At 45.2% G+C, this 18,983-nt stretch overlaps 1 protein-coding gene across 3 annotated transcripts in view; it reads right to left on the bottom strand.

Moving 5' to 3' along the window:
- The window catches only part of SCRN1 (secernin 1), a 43,804-nt gene extending 31,800 nt beyond the window's left edge, over positions 1–12,004 (bottom strand). For 2 of the 3 annotated variants that reach the window (XM_079786073.1, XM_079786072.1), the window contains exon 1: positions 11,731–12,004. The gene's annotated coding sequence lies outside the window, so the exon portion shown is untranslated. The remainder of the gene's footprint in view (positions 1–11,730) is intronic. The other variant, XM_079786074.1, reaches the window with a different exon arrangement.
- Positions 12,005–18,983: the final 6,979 nt, after the last annotated feature.

Here is an 18,983-nt window from a genome sequence, read left to right as displayed (position 1 = left end):
TATTGCTCCATCTACATCCAGGCTGTTTCAAGTTAGTCTGTACTTGCACACCCGGGGCTGTCAGAGTTCCTCTCTGCATTGCTCAGGGCAGCCTCTAACTCTGAAAATAGTTCCCTCCCAGCTCAGAGAATTAGGCCCTCTCTGCTTTGTGAGAAAGAAAAGGCAGAATGATAAAGAGACTCCAGTTCTTTCTCCCCTTACCCTTTCCCATGTTCACAAAAACTGCATTATCTCCAGACTTCAGGGGGTGGGAGGGAGAGAGAAACAAAGACTCTGTATGTGTAAGAGAGACCTAGAATAATTATAAGATAAAGTGCCTTTACAGAGGGTCCCTAGAATTTGGGGGTGGGAGGAACTACTGACTCAGCCGAATAAAGTGAAACAGACCAGGAGGAGAGGAGATGGAGAAAGGCCACATTTACCTGTGCCCGTTTGCCTCGCGTCTGTAACATGACTTCCCTTCCTCCCCTATTGCTGGGCCAGTTCAAAAGTACTGCTGTCTCATCTCTGAGGAAACCTTACTTTATTTGATCCTTAAAAATAGCAGGAATCCCCTGGGCGGCAGTGATGAGGTGTGTCTGTAGAAAATAAATAAAACCCACAGGGCTTTTTGCCAAGCACCCTTTCTTCAGCCAGGACACCTGCTTGGTCAGCCTGACTGAGTCATTGGGTCACGTGATGAGGATGTAGGCAATGGTATGTGGGCCAGGGAGGCGGAATTTGGGGAATGATTGGGAATGCCAAAAGGGAGCAGAACTTTGTTTTTTGTTTTTTTGTTTTTAAGTGGAAGATGAACCAGAAGCCTGTGTATCACATCCAGTGGCAAATGAGCCAAAGCTATTGTTCATTTCTTTTTCCTGGCTCACCATTCTACACACGGCAGCCTCAGCGATGACGTAGCTGGTTCCTTCCTACCTTCTCCCAGTGCTGTGCAGGAATTCCTACAGTGATGGGAATGCTGTGTCCCCACTGTCCAGTATGGTGGCCACGAGCCTCAGGTGGCTACTGAAGTGGTTAGTGTGATGGAGAAACTGGATTTTAATTGTATTACACACTTCAATTAGTTCAATGAAATGGTCGCAGGTGGGTAGTAGGACGCCCGTTGACCAGAGCAGCGATACAACCTCCCAATAAACCCAGAATGAAGAGTTTCAGGCTGCTCTTCCCCGTGATCCCAGAAGGAGTTGGTGTGAAGTCCCCCACGTACTCTAATGACAGAAGGTGCTCCCGTCCATGTAAAATGAACCGCATAACGTGCTTTCATCGCTGCCTTTCAGCTTCGAGAAACAGAGCACAACCGTTGAAGAATGAATTTTCAACTGTAGCTAATCCTACTTCGACCAGCTTTAAAACCAGAAGTGAAGCCATGCCTGATGGCTTTGTTTGTAACGTGTTTGTTTTGAGGAGTAATTCTGGGGGCCCAGAGGCAGGGGTAGGGGGTCACACTCTAGGCCTGGAACTGAACCCCCGTGTGTCAAAAAGCAGAGTTTCCCAAACGGTATGTGGTGGCCTTTTCTTGGGTTATGAGATCATTTGAGTGGATAAGATCAGCATTTTTTTAAGAGACGCATTTTTAGAAAAAAAAACATATATGCGTTTCACATAGTAAGGATTACGTGTTGGTACAAAAAACTTTATGTTCAGTTATCAAAATATAAGTGTGACAAACTGGGTTGAAATACAATATTTCTCTCTTACTGTGGGTTTCAAGCAACATTCTTTAAAAGCAGTGGGCTTATTCTACTCACTGAGGCTTCTTTGTGCTAAATACCCATTAGGATTCTTGCCAGGTTGGCAATAAACTAACAGTTCCAATTAATGAAACACTCCCATTGAACTCCCATAGATGGCCAAACTGCCAGCCATTTCCTACAAAGCACTTGTTAAGAATATTTTAAAGTACATTTATTTGTACGTCATGCTAAGTGGAATAAGCCAGTCACAAAAATGCAAACCCCGTGTAATTTCACTTACATGAGGTTCCCAGGGTAGTCAAATTCATAGAGACAGAAAGTAGGATGGTAATGACCAGGGACTGGGGGAGGAGGGGGAGATGGTTAATGGGTTTAAAATTTCAGTTTTGCAAGATAAAAAAGTTCTACAAGTTAGTTGTGCAACAATATGAATGCAACTAAACTGTACACTTAAAAATGGTTCAGAATGTAAATTTTATGTGACGTGTAATTTTTAAAATAATTAGCCACATGTGTCTAGAGGCTATGGCACCAGACAGTACAGCTTTACATATCGTCCCATCAGCCAGGGTAAAGGATCCTCAAGCTCCATTTTAACCACCCGTGTCCTCCTTGTCAAACTCCTTTCAGGATTCAGGATTCCTCTGGGGACCCGGATATTAGACTCCAGATTCCCTGGAGCCCACAGCACGGGAGCTGCGTCTACCAACATTCGTCCTCCGACGAAGGACAGGAGGTGGGTGCAGGCGTGGGGGCTGGAGCACAGGACCCCTGTAACCAGGAGACCGCTTACAGAATGTCTAGCCGGAGGGAGGAAGCTGCCTGGGAGAAAAGGTCTTTGTCCTCAAGTTCAGTGAGGAGTCATTGAGGGGTGTGAATGCTCTGAGCCAGGGGGGCGGTTCTTTGCCTGCAGCCACGCTGCCCTGCCTTTCAGCTCCAGAGTGTCCCTCATCAGTCACCATATCCTCTTATAAGAAAGCCCTGAGTCTCCTGAGAGGGAGAAATGACTGTCTTTATCAGCTGTGGGCTTATTAACTGCCTTGCAAACCACTGTGGCGAGGTGCCTTTCCTTGTGCCCGGCCATGAAACCCAAGGGCCCAGCGAGGCCCACTTCCTCGCCAAGCTCCCAGCATCACCGAGCAGACTGCGGACGTTTACACCCGATGTCTGTGACATCCCAACTTCCAGAAAAGCACAGAAGAAATTATTTGATTATTTTACTTCTTGATAAATTCATTCTTTAAAGTATTGGTATTCCTGCTGAGCTGAAAATAGGACAAATGGTACTCCTGTATACATTGATTTTTCTCTCACGCCTGCTATTGGAATAGGAAGGAAGAAATAAGGAGTGTGGGGAAGGGACTGTCTAACTAAAAATTGGGTTGTCAACACCAGCTGCTGAAAGGCTCATACATCAGCTCAGACTCCTCACGCTCTGCCTGAAAGGCAGACTCTACAAAGTTCTTCCCTGAAGGCTTGAGAGGGGAGAGCACACAGCTTTCAGAGTTTATTAGAGGGGACCATTGGGAGCCAGTGATTTCCAGCTTCCCACAGGCAACGCCCAGACATAGGAACTATCTAAGGAGAGACAGACTGTATTACATCAGCAGGCCTGAGTCTCAGCCCCGCGTCACCTTCCTAGAACAGAGATAATGACGGGGTTGTGGGGTGGTTTAAAGGGGCGGAAACGTGCAAATAGTATGAGATGCTCAGAATCCCAGCTGAGACAGAGTGAGGACCGAGTCACCACGAGGGTAAGAGAAGGGACCTGGGACAGCTGCTTGTCAAGATCTGATCTGTTCAGGCTCCAGAAATGTGACTTTTCCCTTGCGGTGTCGAAATGTTCTTTCACCTTTTGAAGATATTCTTCACTCTCACTTGACGTCCTTTAAGAGCTGCTTAATATTCCCTTTCTCTAACTTCAAGTGCAGCACCTACCGCAGGGCCAGGCGTCAGCTGCCATTCCTCCGAGCAGCCGCGGGTGGCACAGGGGTGGAGGCTGCGCCTTTGGTTTGGCCCAGAGTGTAGGCATAGGGAGTGGGTTTTTTCATCTGAATATAGCAGCTAACATTGTAACATCCAGAGATTTTCTGTAGAAGTTCTGGCTTCTCTTGAAAACTTGAAAGGTCTGGCAACAGTGGGTCCACATTCCCGCACAACAAGGGAGACTGGACGAGGGTGAGGGCGCCTCTCACGGTCCTCTCCATCCCTGACAGCGGGCAGTGAAGCGACAACAACATCACCCTTGGGCTATTGTGGGGCTTTTTTCCCCCCTTTTGTCAATGTCAGGTCAATTGCACTCATGCATCTTGCCTGCTTGGCCCCATGTGCACAGGGCAAGGGAATGACACACTTTAGAGACAAACGGGCCTTTGTTTAGGTCCCGACTCTGCCCACTGACTGTGAGAAACAGAAGGTTATGAACTGTCTCTGAGCCAGAGTTTCTGCATGTGAACATGGGACCAATCCCCATTCACAACGTAGCACTCGTGTTTACCGTATGAAAAGCACCTAGTCCTGTGTCGGTATACAGTGGGCACTCAATAAATGTTCACTTTCCTCCCTCCTACTCCTCATGGTGATGGATTTGCCAGTTTTGTACCAATCCCTACTCTTCACCTCTCACCAATGGTTAGCACCTAGCGCATCAGACACACTCTCATTCCAAAGTGTAACTAAAATGTGTGTCAAGAATCAAAGTGGCATGATGTAGCCCCTAGATCGAACCATCACTTGTCAGAGAACACCAATGACACCGTGGGGATGCAATCAGTCAAGTCCAGACTATAAAGAACTTGCTGGGACAAAACTGATTTCTTCAACAACTACATCAAAAACTGCAAAGAAAAAAAATTAAGTTGTTATATCAGCCAATAACAATGAACGGAACTTATTTAGATGCCAATTTTTAAAAACTGCACCAAAATTTTACAAGATAACTAGTGGCCCAGTGCACGAATTCATGCACATTGAAAGGAAATTAATTAGAAGAAATATTTTAATATCGCTATTCGCCCTTTCTCTATAATAGAAGTGTCAACCAAATTCATGATCGACAATGACAGATGGAAACACACATGTATGATTGGAGCCAGCGAGAGCTTTATATGTATCGCACATGGCGAGTCAACTTAGCCTTTTATAGATATAGAATAAACTTGCTTAATTAGACCTGCTTTCTGATGTAGCTAAACTTTTTCCAGCCCAGTGAAGCACCCCAACTTCTCTTTCAGGTAATTGTCAGCAGCACAGCAGTAAATATCAACATGAAGCAGATTATTATTATAGATCACACAGGTACAACAAAGGGTAAAATATTTAACTGCAGCAGTGTTTGACTATATTCTGCGCAGTGAGAAAACCTGAAGTCATTTTCAAGGTCCACCATTTCTTACTTCTTTTCAGTTGGGTCAAGTTTCTAAACTTTCTAAATCTCCATTTTCCAACTAATGAAAATAGGATTCTACTGAGTCTCCTATCTACCTACTCCAGGACTCCTGTAAAGATCAAATGAGATGAGGCACGGGAAAATGCTTCACAAACATTTGATTAAAGTGTAAAATGTTTCCACCTGGCTATAAAGCAAGTCGTGTTCCTGGGCTAAAGAAACTGCAAGGAGGCTAGTCGTCACTAGGGAGAGGAAGCTGAGCGTTGCTATGTGACATCATTACCAGGTCGGACACTTAGCATATTAGCCTTTTATATATATATAGATTAGGGAAATGTAAACACCAGCTTTTTGATGATATTAAGGAATTATTGTTCATTTCTGAGTGATAATGATGCTGTGGTTGTGTCAGAAAACAAAAGCCCATATCTTTTAGTGATATATACTGCCATATTTCCAAGGGAAATGATAAAATGAAAGTAACCCCTGGTGAGAGGTTGGGAGCTCAGACGATACGGATTGGCTATGTTATAAAAATGGCCGAAGCTGGGTGCTGGGTACATGGTGGTTTACTGTACTTCTCTCTCTACTTCGGTGTATGCTTGAGATTTTCTATAATCAATGATTTTTAAAAAGTAAAGCCCATAATAAGCTGTTTAAAATTATTTTAAGGTTAGAAATGGCACTACTTGGAGTTACTACTTGTGAGTACCTATTTGGGTCTCAGATATCTCCTTGAAGAAGAATTATTGGGGCAGGTGGCATGGGAAGGGACTTCAGTTTGGCTTGCAATGTTAGTGCCCTGAGGTGAGTCCCTGGTCCCCTCTACCTGGCCTGACTTCTTTTCCTCAAGTTTTAAAATGTATTTTCTGCTCCGCCTTCTGTGAGCCCCAAGAGGGCAAGGACTCCTGTGTAAATCTTTATTTCCCTGGCACCTAGCACACAGGGCCACACATAGTAAGACTCAATAAATGTTGGTGGGGCAAATGAAGGGGAGGAGGTATCTATAGTTCATCTTCAGTGAAAGTAAAAGAGCAGGGAAATCTGATTTTGACGAAGTGCTGCCATGCTGTGGCTCAACCCATAGTATTCCCACTTGAGCTGCACAGTCAGGGTAATCTCTCTAAAAGCTTACATTATAAGCTTTTTTTAAAAAGAGTCGGATAAGCCCTAGCTGGTTTGGCTCAGTGGATAGAGCGTTGGCCTGCGGACTGAATTTAAAAAGAAACTGGTGAAACTATGCTAAATAATATAGTTCACTTAAACCCAATATATCCAAAATATTACTTTGGCTCAGTGGCTAGAGCATTGGTCCTAAGTTCGATTCTGTTCAAGGACACATGCTCGGGTTGTGGGCTCAGTCCCCAGTGGGGGGCATGCAGGAGGCAACCAATCAATGATTCTCTCTCATCACTGGTGTTTCTATCTCTCTCTCTCTCCCTCTCCTTTCCACTCTGAAATCAATTTAAAAAACTCATATTTTTTAAAAAGAGTCAGATAGACCCAAATTTTGGGTGCAGTTCCTCTGCTTACTAAGTTCTGCATCTATAAAATGTGGTCATGCTGTCTATGGGGATTAAATGAGATAATATATGCAGAGTATCTAAAATAGAGAAACACTCAAAAAAGATTTGTTCCCTTAACTTGTTCTTAAAGATCAGGGTTCTGAGGATGTAATGATAGTGGAGATAAAGCAAGAAGATTGCGTGGAATGGGCAGGTGTGTGGTTAGCTGCCCTGGCATTCTCCATGGGAAAGATCTGGGGCTCTCTCATTTCCTCCTGTTCTCCTTTTTGAAATTGCTGCCAGTGTGTCCACTGATATGGCAGGGTTGCTTCAAATTATGGCTTTTCTCTCCCCACCATCTGCTTTCTCTCCCATGTAAATACTGCATTGTGTGTTCTCATTTTTTCCCATTCATGTGATTTGATATGTACCTGTTAACTCTGCAAACTGGGATTTTTAAATATCTTCCCATCCTTAAAATGGTGGTTTACACTGTGTCCCTGTAAAAAAAATTTAGCTAAAAATTTATTTCCTACAGAAGAAATAAAGTAGCAATAAGATTTAAATCTTGCTAGTAACCAGAGAGTTACTTTATACCTTACAAAATGGACTTAAAAACTACTTTGTAAATGTCCATTTATGCCTCAGCTATTTGCTGTGTTTTATCATTAGGAAATTTATCCCATTTTTTTAATCGAAAAGAACATTTATACATATATATGAATATATGCAAATGAATATATTACTATGTGTGGATATATACATTTTAAATCTCTTTATAGCAAGCTCACATTATTGGACTTTATTATTTTAAAAATCTAATCACTCATGCTTAAAAAGGACACCTTAAGACATTTCATTTATTCTTTAAGGTCACTGGGGCACTGCTGAGTGCAATTTTAAAATACACTAAGGAGGTTTTACTGTGAAAGAAGCGAAAAATATTCAGAAGGGTCCATCATTTTAATGGGGATTTTTAAGAAATCTGATGAATTAACAGCATGTTAATTTTGAGCCCCTAACCACCTACAAGCACTTTGTTCAACCCAAGGAGAGAAGGAGCTACAAACGTGTTTTCAAGTTCTTCACCATTTAGAGTAAGAGGTGCTCATGTACACAACCAACCGGGGAGGACAGTCACCCAACTTAACCCAGTGATAGGACATGCTGGGAGCTTTCAAGGATGTCTAGCTTACCTTAGGGGAGGATTAGGTTACATGTCTAACCAGTAACAACAGAAAAAAAAGGGGCTCCAGATTAACCATTTTATTAACCACCTCCAAGCTCCTCTCTGCTTCAGGTGGGACTCAAGCTGGGAAGCCCCAGCTCCCTCCCCTGCCAGTCACCTGAGCACTCACTCTCTCCCCCCATCCAGCCATCTCCCCTCCAGCTTCTGTGCGGCCTCTCTCCTAACACATCCAGCCCCATGAACAGAATCACACGCCTCAACCAACAACCCCACTTTCTGTTAATGACCTGGACCGAGACAGTCCAGGGGAAATATAATGGAAGGCAGATGCGAACCACATAAGTAATCTTATGTTTTCTAGTAGCCGCATCTAAATAAGTAAAGAGAAACTGGTGAAACTGTGCTTAATAATGTATTTCACTTAAACCCAATATAACCAAAATATTACTTCACTTTATAATCAATACAAAATTCCTGAGATGTTTTAAAGTCTATAATATAAGTTTGTTGTGTCTGATGTGTATTTTAAGCTCACAGCATATCTCAACTTGGACTAGCCACATTGCAAGTGCTCGTGGCCACATGCGGCCACTAGCCAGTGGCTATGAATTGGACAGCACAGAACCGAGGCTCTCTCACTCCAATGAAGTGGTCCCAGACTTTTATAAAGACTACTTAGTGCTGGATAAAGGGGTCATGGGTGATTTTTAAAAAATAACTTTGGATTATCTATATTTTTTTATTGTTCTCCAATAAACACAAATGGCATGAGTTTATGTACAGGGTGTCCCCAGAAATGTATACACACTTGGAATGATTATAAAGTCAGTGTTTATTAATATACAGTTCATTTTCAACATTTAAAAGAATCCACAGAAATGAATAATTTTGTTGTTGTTGTTAATGCCTGTTTTCAAACTGATGACAGTCTGGTCCAGGCACTGCTGATGATGCGGAGCAATGGAATCGCAAACATCAAGAATCATTTCGTTCGGTATTTGCGTGCCCTAAATCCGTCGACTGCTGCCAGTCTTGTACCCTAAACTTTATCTTTTATGTATCCCCATAAAAAAAAAAAGTCTAGGGGTACTTTCAGATAAATTTTCTTTGTCCAAAGCTTAGTCTGGCTTCACCCATTATTTCAAATCAGTTAAACCTGAAAAGGAGTGAAAATTAAGTGAGTTATCAGCTGTTAAAGTGTGTATACATTTTGGGGGGACACCCTGTATTTTTAAAAACTTGTGAATTTTAACATCTTTGGCATATCAGGGGAATTTCAATGACTGAATCCTCACATTCATGCTCTAGCGCAACTTGTTTTTTTAAGGGCACATGTGGCATCAGCATCTGTCCTCATTTCAACTTATCCAGCCAGACCTGGCTCCTCACTGCTTCACCATCGCAAATTATCCTCCCTGCTGCCTGCAAGCCGCCCCCCTCTCCTCCTTCTGCACATCACGCAGGTGAAAGTACCGAATGACCAGAAGGGTTTTCCATGTCCTCCCCCCTCCGCACAAATACTAACCCATGCACATTTCCTCATTTTCCTTTGGTAGATCTCAGGTCACGGGTACATGATTCGGAGAATTCAAATACAAATTATAGAAAGTGCCGCTTCAAAGCATTTTAAATCGGGCTTGTTATTTACTTGTACTTAAAATTCGATACATTCCAAAGCTATTCTATATCCCACTCTGTTTTCTTTTAGTTAAAAAAAAAAATTGGCCTATCGGTTCTCCGCAAGCATCAACAACTGATTTTTAATCAGAGAACACGTTTTTTTCACCTCAAAGATTATGATTAAAACAATGTCTTTGGAGTTTAAATACAGAAGCAGTTCAGTCACCACAAAATGTGAACAGGAGGCGCAGGCAGCTTAAGCAGCTAAATGGGCTTGAGTTAGGGAACCGACAGGTTTTTAAATTCATGGTACAGTCTGGTTTCGGGCTTCCCTGTTTGCCCCTCATGACAGGTTTGCCCTATTCTCTCAGGGTGGCATGTGGAACCCTGAACTGGGGAAGTTTCAAGACCTGGATTTCAGTCCTCACTGCCAGTTGCCAACCAGCTATATGACCTTGGGCGTGGCCCATGTCCTCCCCTCCGCCCGGCCCTCTCCACCATCCCCTGCTGGTCTCAGCCTCCCAGGCTGTACAAGGGGAGTTGACAACACAGTGTTTTCTCAGGCTGCATCCAGCATCACCATTCCTGACCTCTGTGCTAATCTTCCTCCATCCCATTATCCCCCAAACAAATGCTGCCTCATGCATCTCCTCTCCCTAAATGAGAAGATGGCTGGCAATACAGCCGTGAGATGGGAAAGGAAGGCTGCTTAAGAGAGAGGGAGAAATCCTGAAATGAGTCACCTTTCAAGAATTTACCATCCTCTGATGTCTGGGTGCTTGGTCATGGTGTTAAATCAAGTTCTGCAATGAGACTGGCTCTAAGGACCTGGCATTTGTTATGTCTACTATTGCTGGATGATGTTGACACTAGACACCCCTCTCTCTTAAGAGCCAGTTGTTGGTACAAAGCAACACCGAGGTTCTACATCAAACAGACATCAGCAGCCACATAAATCGATTTCAGCGGAACCTGGAGGAAATCAGATCAGAATCACAGAGAGTTTTAATTGGGTCTTTGCGCCAGCTTTTGATAAGTTAGAGAAAATAAAGTATACAGCTCCCCAAATTTCCCACTTATTCTCCCCAGGAGCCTAAAATCTAGTCTGCTGCAAAAATTATTTCCTGCCCCTTAGGGCTGCTGCAGAGACCCCCGGGAAAGCCTGCCTTCCCCAGATTCCCTCACCCAGGCCCGAGCCAGGGGGCGGCGGGAGAGACTGGTCCCTGCTGCTCCCTCTGGCCTGATTCTTGCTGCTGCCATTTTGAATGCACACGGGTGTCCTCTGCAAGGGATGCCTGGTCTGGTCAGGCTTGGAACCCAGCAGACTCACACCCTGCCGGGAAGCCTGCCACGTCCTCATTCAGGACGCCTGCAAGCCAGAATTCAGCGGCAAATCCCGAGAGCCCATCTTATTGAGCAGAACCCTGACTCGGTTTTGCATCACAGCACCTAACAGCTTCCTTAGGCGCGCTTGCAGTTAAGGGGACTGTTTAACCCTTAAACCCGAGTTCTCGTCTATTCTCTAAAGTTCAAGCTCCTGCGTCTCAGACCTCACGAGTGATGTCACCCCCGATCGGAGCCCCGACAGACAAGAGAACCCAGGACGCAAAGGCTAACTGAGGCGGATAAGCATCTCAGGATGGATAAGTGCACCCCGCCCCCCTCCAACCCCCGCACCCCCAGCCCCCTGCGCAGCGCCATCGCGTTAACCTGCCCGACACCCTTTCCCCACAGGAACCGGGGGCCCCGGGTGTGGCTGGAAGGCCCGGCCGGAGGTGAGCAGCCGTGCTGGCCCTTAGGGGAGGGCAGTCCCCGGACACGAATCGGGATCCCGCACCGGTAGACGCGGGGACAGAGCCGGGCCACGGGCAGCGGCCGCACCAGGCAGCCAGGTCCCCGCGAACCCACCCGCGGCAGGTGCGTGACCTCCGGGGGGCGCCAGGCCCTCCGCGCCCCAGCGAGCCCTGCGCCCTGGGAGCGGCCCCAGGGGTGGCGGGGACGGGGGGTGGGGGGGCGCACAGGCACAGCCCTCGCGGGGCAGCAACTTCACATCAAGACCAGGAAAGCAGGGAGAGCCGGCTGGGGCGTGTGTGCGGGAGGGGGCGGGAGGGGGCGGGAGAGTTAAAGGGAGGGGGCCAGGATGGGGCTGGGTGTGCAGAGCGGGGACACGGTCCCCCTGGCTGCCGTGCTCGCGCCCAGGTGAGGCGTCCCCGTCCTGCGCCCCCGAAGCCCACAAACCCGAGTCCCCGGGCCCGGCGAAGGCGGCTGGGAGCGAACCTGCGGGAGACGCGGTGCCGATGCCCGGCGCTCCGGGTCGCGCCTGCCGGGGCTCACCTGCGGGCGGCGGCTCCGGCTCGGCTCTGCGGTGCCGATGCTGCGGCGCCGAGGGCGCGGGTGCTGCCGCTGCGGGTGCCGATGCCGCTGCGGGTGCCGATGCTGCTGCTGCGGGTGCTGCTGCTGCTGCTGCGGGTGCTGCTGCCGCTGCGGGTGCCGATGCCGCGGCTACTGCGGCGACATCCGGGGCTGCAGCTGCAGTGGCGGAGCGGCCGTCGGCGCTTTTCCCTCCTCAGACTCCCGGCGCTCCGGCCCGCCGCCCCCGCTTACAGTTTGCACGGCTCACGTGATGCGGGTCCACCCCGCCTCCCGGTGCCCTCCCCCTCCCCCTCCCCCACCCGGGGCTGGAGCCGCACAGCACGGGCCTGTCTGGGCTGCCGGGGCTGCACTCGCGCTGGGCTGGGGAGGGGAGGGTGCCTGCAGCAGGAGGAGCTGCCGCCGGGGCGGATCTCCCGGCAGAAGGTGGCTCTTTGCTGGATTGTTGTTTCTAAGTCACCACCCGGGTGGCATCAGTCGCCAAAGGGAAAACCCGGGCTTGCAGGAGCCAGGCCCGCTTCCTCCCGGGGCCTCTCCAGGGCTCCGCCGTTTGGTGGTTATGCGCGGGCTTCAGGACCTAAGCGAGATTTCCCCTCGGAGAAACGTGTCCTGTATTCACATGTCCAAGCCAATTCCCTGCTTTTAAAGATGCCATCCTGTGCCATGTTGATATGCCAGACCCTATGCGGGATACGTGGGCATCGAGGCCCAAAGAACTCTCCCAGGGTCACACAGTAAGTAGCAAAGCCAAGATTCCATCCCTGGGTTAATAACACAAACAGGTCACCAAGGGTGCCTGTGTGTGTGTGTGTGTGTGTGTGTGTGTGTGTGTGTGAGAGAGAGAGAGAGAGAGAGAGAGAGAGAGAGAGAGAGAGAGAGAATACTGGCATCAAGGTATTTGGTCCAGACATAACCATCTACCTGTTAACACAGCACAGACTCTACCTTTTATGAAATAGCAAAAAAGACTATCCTGTAAAGAGAAAGTTCACAGGGAAACTAAGGCAACACCACTCAGGCACATGAAAAGATACTCACCCTCACTTCCCTTCAAATCAAATATACAAGGTCGCATTTTCCACCTGTCAGATTAGCAAAAGTCAAAAAGTTTTCTAACCTCCACAGACAATTTGGTAATATCTCCCAAATAGCAGCTACATATATAGTCTTTGGAGGATTCCACATCTGGACTTTATCCTACAGTTATGACACAGACGTGAAATGATATGAGTACACAGTTATCCATTGCTGTATTAGTTGTGCTAGCAAAGATTAGAAACAAACGTCCATCAATTGGGGACTATTCAAATAGCACAATATGATGGAACGCTATCCAGATATTTAAAAAGGAGGAAGATCTCTAATGTACTGATATGAGAGATTTCCAACCCATACTAAGTAGGGGAGGGAAGCCATGTGCAAGACATTGTGTGTTATCATTTGTGGGAAGAAAAAAACATATGCCTGTACTCTTATTTGCATAGAATATCTTTGGAAGAATACATTAGAAACTGTAATAGTAGATGCCACCAGGGAACACTGGGTGACTGGATGGAGGGAAGGAAGGAGACTTCTTTGCATGTCTTTTGAATGTTATGCTTATGCTTGTGGTTTGCCACATGAGCAAATGGGTAGTAGGAGAGGGCTGAGGGAATCGGTGCAGATGCTGTAGAACAGAGCAGTGGTATGCACACTCTTGGAGCACAAAGGGATCTTATTGTGCATTTAGTCCAACCAGGAAAACTGTAGCCCAATATCAATATTATATACTACAGGCCCGGTGCATGGTCCCTCGGCCTGGCCGGCAATTGGGGCTGATTGGGGCTGTCTCCCCCAGTAGGGATCAGGGCGATGGGGGCTGGTCGGCCAGGGAGGGACAGGGGAGGGCTCCAGGGTGTGTCCAGCCCTCTCACAGAGTCCTGATCAGCCAGACCCCAGCAGCAAGCTAACCTACCGGCCGGAGCATCTGCCCCCTGGTGGTCAGTGTGTGTCATAGTGGCTGGTCAAGCCGTCAACCAATGGTCAACCTATAGGTAAGACACTTAGCATATTATGCTTTTATTATATAGGATTTCATAATAATGCTCTACTTTACCATAGTTTGGAAAACCTGTATTTTGTCCAGTTTTCTACTTGTCACAATAGGATAGCAAGTCCCACAGCAGTTTCTCCTTCATGGGCAGATGGGGAAGTCTAGGAACTATAATCTTAATGTCCCTCAGGAACCATGTGTCTTGATTTAGACTCAACCAGACCCACAATTGTAAGAACTACAAATGCATACTTTACTTACAGAACGTCTTCAACATACTAATTTAATAAGAAACATGATCAAACACCTATACTAGGAATTACACTATTGCTGCAAAGATGAAAAAGGCATCTCATAGCCTCTCCTCTCAAGAAGTCAGAGGCAAGCAAAAAAATTAAGTATAGAAGTAATACATGTGTCTATTATATGTTGCCATTAAGTTAAGTTAACATAAGAATTATGCGGAGATAAACGCATTGCTCTAGCATATTAAGAAATGTAAACAAGTTTAAAAAATGATCATAAATGAAGGTTACCCAAACCTAGACCAATTAAAAATATTATTGATGACAATGTTGCCTTGTCTTCTAACCAGTATTATTGTCTAAAGAACCCTATGCAATGATTTTGAGGAGCTTGAAGGACATGTGTAATTGAGAAATACCTTTAGTACATTGCTTATAGAGGTATTTTCCTCTTAGTAATTGGCTTGTCTTGTGTATAATCTTATGAGAAACAAAGAAAGGGGTTAACAGAAAAGCCATTAAAAGATAAGAAAGAAGAGTATTAGTCAAGATTAGTCAACCACCTGCCTTAATTCCATGACAACCGTGTTTAGGAGGGTAGTCTTCTGAATTGGTTACCATAGAAACAAACCTTTAGAATGCCCTGAAATCAATCTACAGAATTACTGCCCATATTGAGTATAGACAACATGGAGAGATTATAAATATTAAAATGTATTTTAAAATTATTTTTAGAATTCAAATGATCCATCAAGCCCTTTGGAGATTGCTAATTTAGACAACCATAAATTGTATTTTGGCAAAAGTTATAAAATCCTAATCATTATATTTAGGTGATGGGTTTTTAAATTCAATTATTCAAATGTGTCATTTCAGTGGTTCCCATTTCATTTCAAATAACAGTTAATCAGTGTTCTGAACCTAGTTTTTAAAAAAAATTTTTACGTATGCATCACCCTCACTGCTCTGCCTTTAGGAGCCATGGGTGGCTTCAGTCAACTGTACAGAAAATTTAAAAAGGAACTGCTGATTATTCATCTTGTGACTATCAAACAACAGGCCCGAGGACTCTGTGATGACCTTTGGGAATTTCTACCTAATTCTTTCTTACAGATATGTTTTCCTAGTTTACCTGTATGGAAACAGTCCACCTTATGCTATGTACAGTGTGTTTTTTTTAATATAGCTTTATTGATTTCAGAGAGGAAGGGAGAGATAGAAATATCCTACATAATAAAAGGCTAATATGCAAGTGACCGAATGGTGGAATGACCGGTCACTATGATGCGCGCTGACCACCAGGGTGCAGACACTCAATGCAGGAGCTGCCCCCTGGTGGTCAGTGAGCTCCCACAGGGGGAGTGCCACTCAGCCAGAAGCCAGGCTCATGGCTGGCAAGCACAGCGGCAGTGGTGGGAGCCTCTCCCACTTCCGTGGCAGCACTAAGGATGTCCAACTGACTGCTTAGGCCCACTAAGCCATCAGTCGGACATCCCCCCAGGGCTCCCGGACTGCTAGAGGGCACAGGCCAGGCTGAAGGACCCCCCACAAGTGCACAAATTTCGTGCACCAGGCCTCTAGTCAATACTAAGAGAGAATCATTGATCGGCTGCCTCCTACACACCCCACAGTGGGGATGGAGCCCAGAACATGGGTATGTGCTCTGACTAGAAATCAAACTGTGACTTCCTGGTTCATAAGTCCATGCTCAACCACTGAGCCATACAGCCGGGCACTATGTACAGGTTTAAAATAGGGCTTGTCTTTAATATTTTGTGACACCCGAGGATCATTTTTTTAAATATATTTTTTATTGATTTCAGAGAAGAAGGGAGAGGAGAGAGAGATAGAAACATAAATGATAAGAGAGAATCATTGATAGGCTGCCTCCTGCATGTCCCACACCGGGGATCAAGCCTGCAACCCAGGCATGTGTCCTGACCAAGAATGGAACCGTGACCTCCTGGTTCATAGGTTGACACTCAACCACTGAGCTATGCCAGCCAGGCCTGTGGATTGCTTTAATAGATGAAACCTTATCTAGAATTGACAAAGTTGAGCCTCTTACATCTGCAATTTTAATACCACTGCTCACTTGAGATAATATATGACTTTAAACAGAAGTTACTATTAGTTATTTTCCAATTCTTTTTTTTTTTAAATAATATGATCCTTTTCTAAAGAATAGTTTATTGATTTTTAGAGAGAGCCGAAGGGAGAGGGAGAGAGAAACATCTATGTGAGAGGGAGACATAGATCAGCTGCCTTCTGCACGTCCCCTACCAGGGATCAAGCCAGCAGCTCCTGGTGCAACAGTAGACATCCATCCGACCAACTGAGCCACACTGGCCCAGGCTATTTTTCAGTTCTTGAGAGAAGGAAACAAAAGTCTGTCTAAATTGCTCTAGGAATTAAATAAAGATGAACTTTCTATAAGTGATTAAACAATGATTCCACCTATTGATAGAGCGTGTGAAATTTCTGACTCCAGAGAAAGCCTAGAACTATGATGCTGTGGGGATTTGGTAATTAAAAGGGGATTTCATTGCAAGAGCCTTTTAAGTTCTTCCCGATTTTTCCACAAGTAAAGCGCTGTCTCTTATTTTAAGGCAAATCCCCTGTATTTGTACTACTCTTCATGGTTATTCTACACAAGTATAATTACCCATTTAATTACATTTAGCTAGAAATTTAAGAACAGCTTTTTAAAAATCTAGAATGTCGCAAACAGAATACCAGGGTGTGTGATCACAATAGAAAGATGTGGCTGAATGTCATAATATTCCCAGTTTCTAACCAGAGGTAAAAACAAAAACAAAAAACTAGATTTAGAGCTCTATTAACATAAAATGCACTCCACCATGTCTGCAACAAATGAATGAGAAAATGCTGTAAGAAATTGGAATTAAGCCCCAATGGGCCCCCGACCCTTTCTTCATTCTTTATATTAATGAAAACTGTCCCTCACTACCTCCATTTACATTGTGTGTGGGATTGTTTTTCCTGCAACCTTTCACCAAAGAGGACATTATCTTGAGCTGCCGCAGTGTGGGATTTTACCAGTGAGTTAATGACATGACTTGTAAATGCCCGGAAATCCCCAAGTGGCATATACTTCAGCTGTTACTAGAGACCAGGGGACAGCATTGCTTTACTCCAGATTTTTTTTTTTTTAGGAAAGCCTCAGTAAACATCTCATGTCGTTTGTCTTTAGGTCATAAAATAAAACTGACGTTCGTCTAGCTCACAGGCCTTCAGGTTGGCCTTGAAGATCCATGGCTGACCTGTCCTCACTGGAGGCATGGCATCCCAGAGGCGTCACCAGCAGCCCAGGGACACAACGAGCCTGCAGACAAACGAGCCCACAGACAGAGGGCTCGGGACCTCCCGGAACCTCCAAGTGCCCCTTCCCTGTTCCTCAGCTGCCACCTACGTTCTGTGTCAAAGCCAGCCACTCAGTCCCTTCGATAAACCTCAAACTCAAGGGGTGAAAAAGATGACTGTTGGTTTTATCTAGAGAACCACTAGGAAATTCAACATGAATTATAACTTCATGCTAAATTGAAAGACAGCCCTAGCCAGTTTGGCTCAGTGGATAGAGCGTCGGCCTGTGGACTGAAGGGTCCCAGGTTCGATTCCAGTCAAGGGCATGTACCTTGGTTGCGGGCACATCCCCAGTAGGGGGCGTGCAGGAGGCAGCTGATAGATGTTTCTAATTCTCTATCCCTCTCCCTTTCTCTCTGTAAAAAAATCAATAAAATATATTTTTTTAAAAATAAAAAATAAGTAAATTGAAAGAAAATTTCAGAGGGGAAATCATGTACTAGATAGAGAGAGCATTTCAATAACTGTCTTTAGTAGGAAACTTTAGGTGCGTGCCGTATATGGTTTGTACGTGGCATACAGTACACTACGTATACACACACAAATATGCACATGCATACACATATATATACCTCTGTATTTTAAAGATAAGTTTTATTTTTTCCGAAATCTCTTGACTGTATATTCTTCTAAAGAAGTGGGTGATAGGTAATTCTGAAAGAAAAAAAAATAACAGAATAATTTGGGGGAAGTCAAGGCTCTTTTCTCTCATCTAGTAGGGTTATTAATACAATGATACTTCACTTTTTAAAGAAAAAGGTGGAAAATGTATTTTTTCCATAACATTGCACCAAGTTCTCTTTTCTCCTTTTGTAGTTTCTAAACAACTCTGAGAAGTCACCCATACGCTCGATGCAGGGAGGAGAGAGCATGCTGATATTGAAGTAGCAGAACAGAGGTAAGCAATATCCTGTATCATGAATAAGATGAGAAATACAAATTCATTTCCACAAAGAAAGTTTCAAATAGCTCGTCTCCCATCTGATTCAGAAATCGTTTCCTTGTTATTTTTACAGCACCCCAGCACTTCATTTAATTACATACGGTAATTTATAGCACTAATTTACTCAGTAGGCATTAATCATCCTAACACCCACCCATGACACACAATAAAATCCCAAACCAAAACAACAGCGGTAGCCCTACCAGTTTGGCTCAGTGGCTAGAGCGTCAGCCTGTGGACCAAAGGCCCTGGGTTTGATTCCAGTCAAGGGCAGGTACCTTGGTTGCAGGCTCCTCCCTGGCCCGGGCCCTGGTCAGGGCGCGTGCAGGAGACAACCAATCAATGTGTTTCTCTCACATCTCGGTTTCTGTCTTTCCCTCTCTCTTCTACTCTCTCTAAAAGATCAATGGAAAAATACCCTCAGGTGAGGATTAACAACAACAAAAACAACAACCCACAAAACAATAGTGATAACTACCACCATTAAACAAACAAAAACCCCACATGCACTTTCTCCAGTACCCAACATTCACTATTAACTACTGCTTTCAATGCTCAAGGTTTAATGCCTATTTGTTTCAAAACAATCGAACCAAACCACAGCTTTCCTTAC

This window comes from Cnephaeus nilssonii (genome assembly GCF_951640355.1).
Source record: "Cnephaeus nilssonii genome assembly, chromosome: 12".
Lineage (NCBI taxonomy): Eukaryota > Metazoa > Chordata > Mammalia > Chiroptera > Vespertilionidae > Cnephaeus > Cnephaeus nilssonii.
The sequence above is the reverse complement of the archived record's forward strand: the minus strand, read 5'-3'. Positions and strand labels throughout refer to the sequence as shown.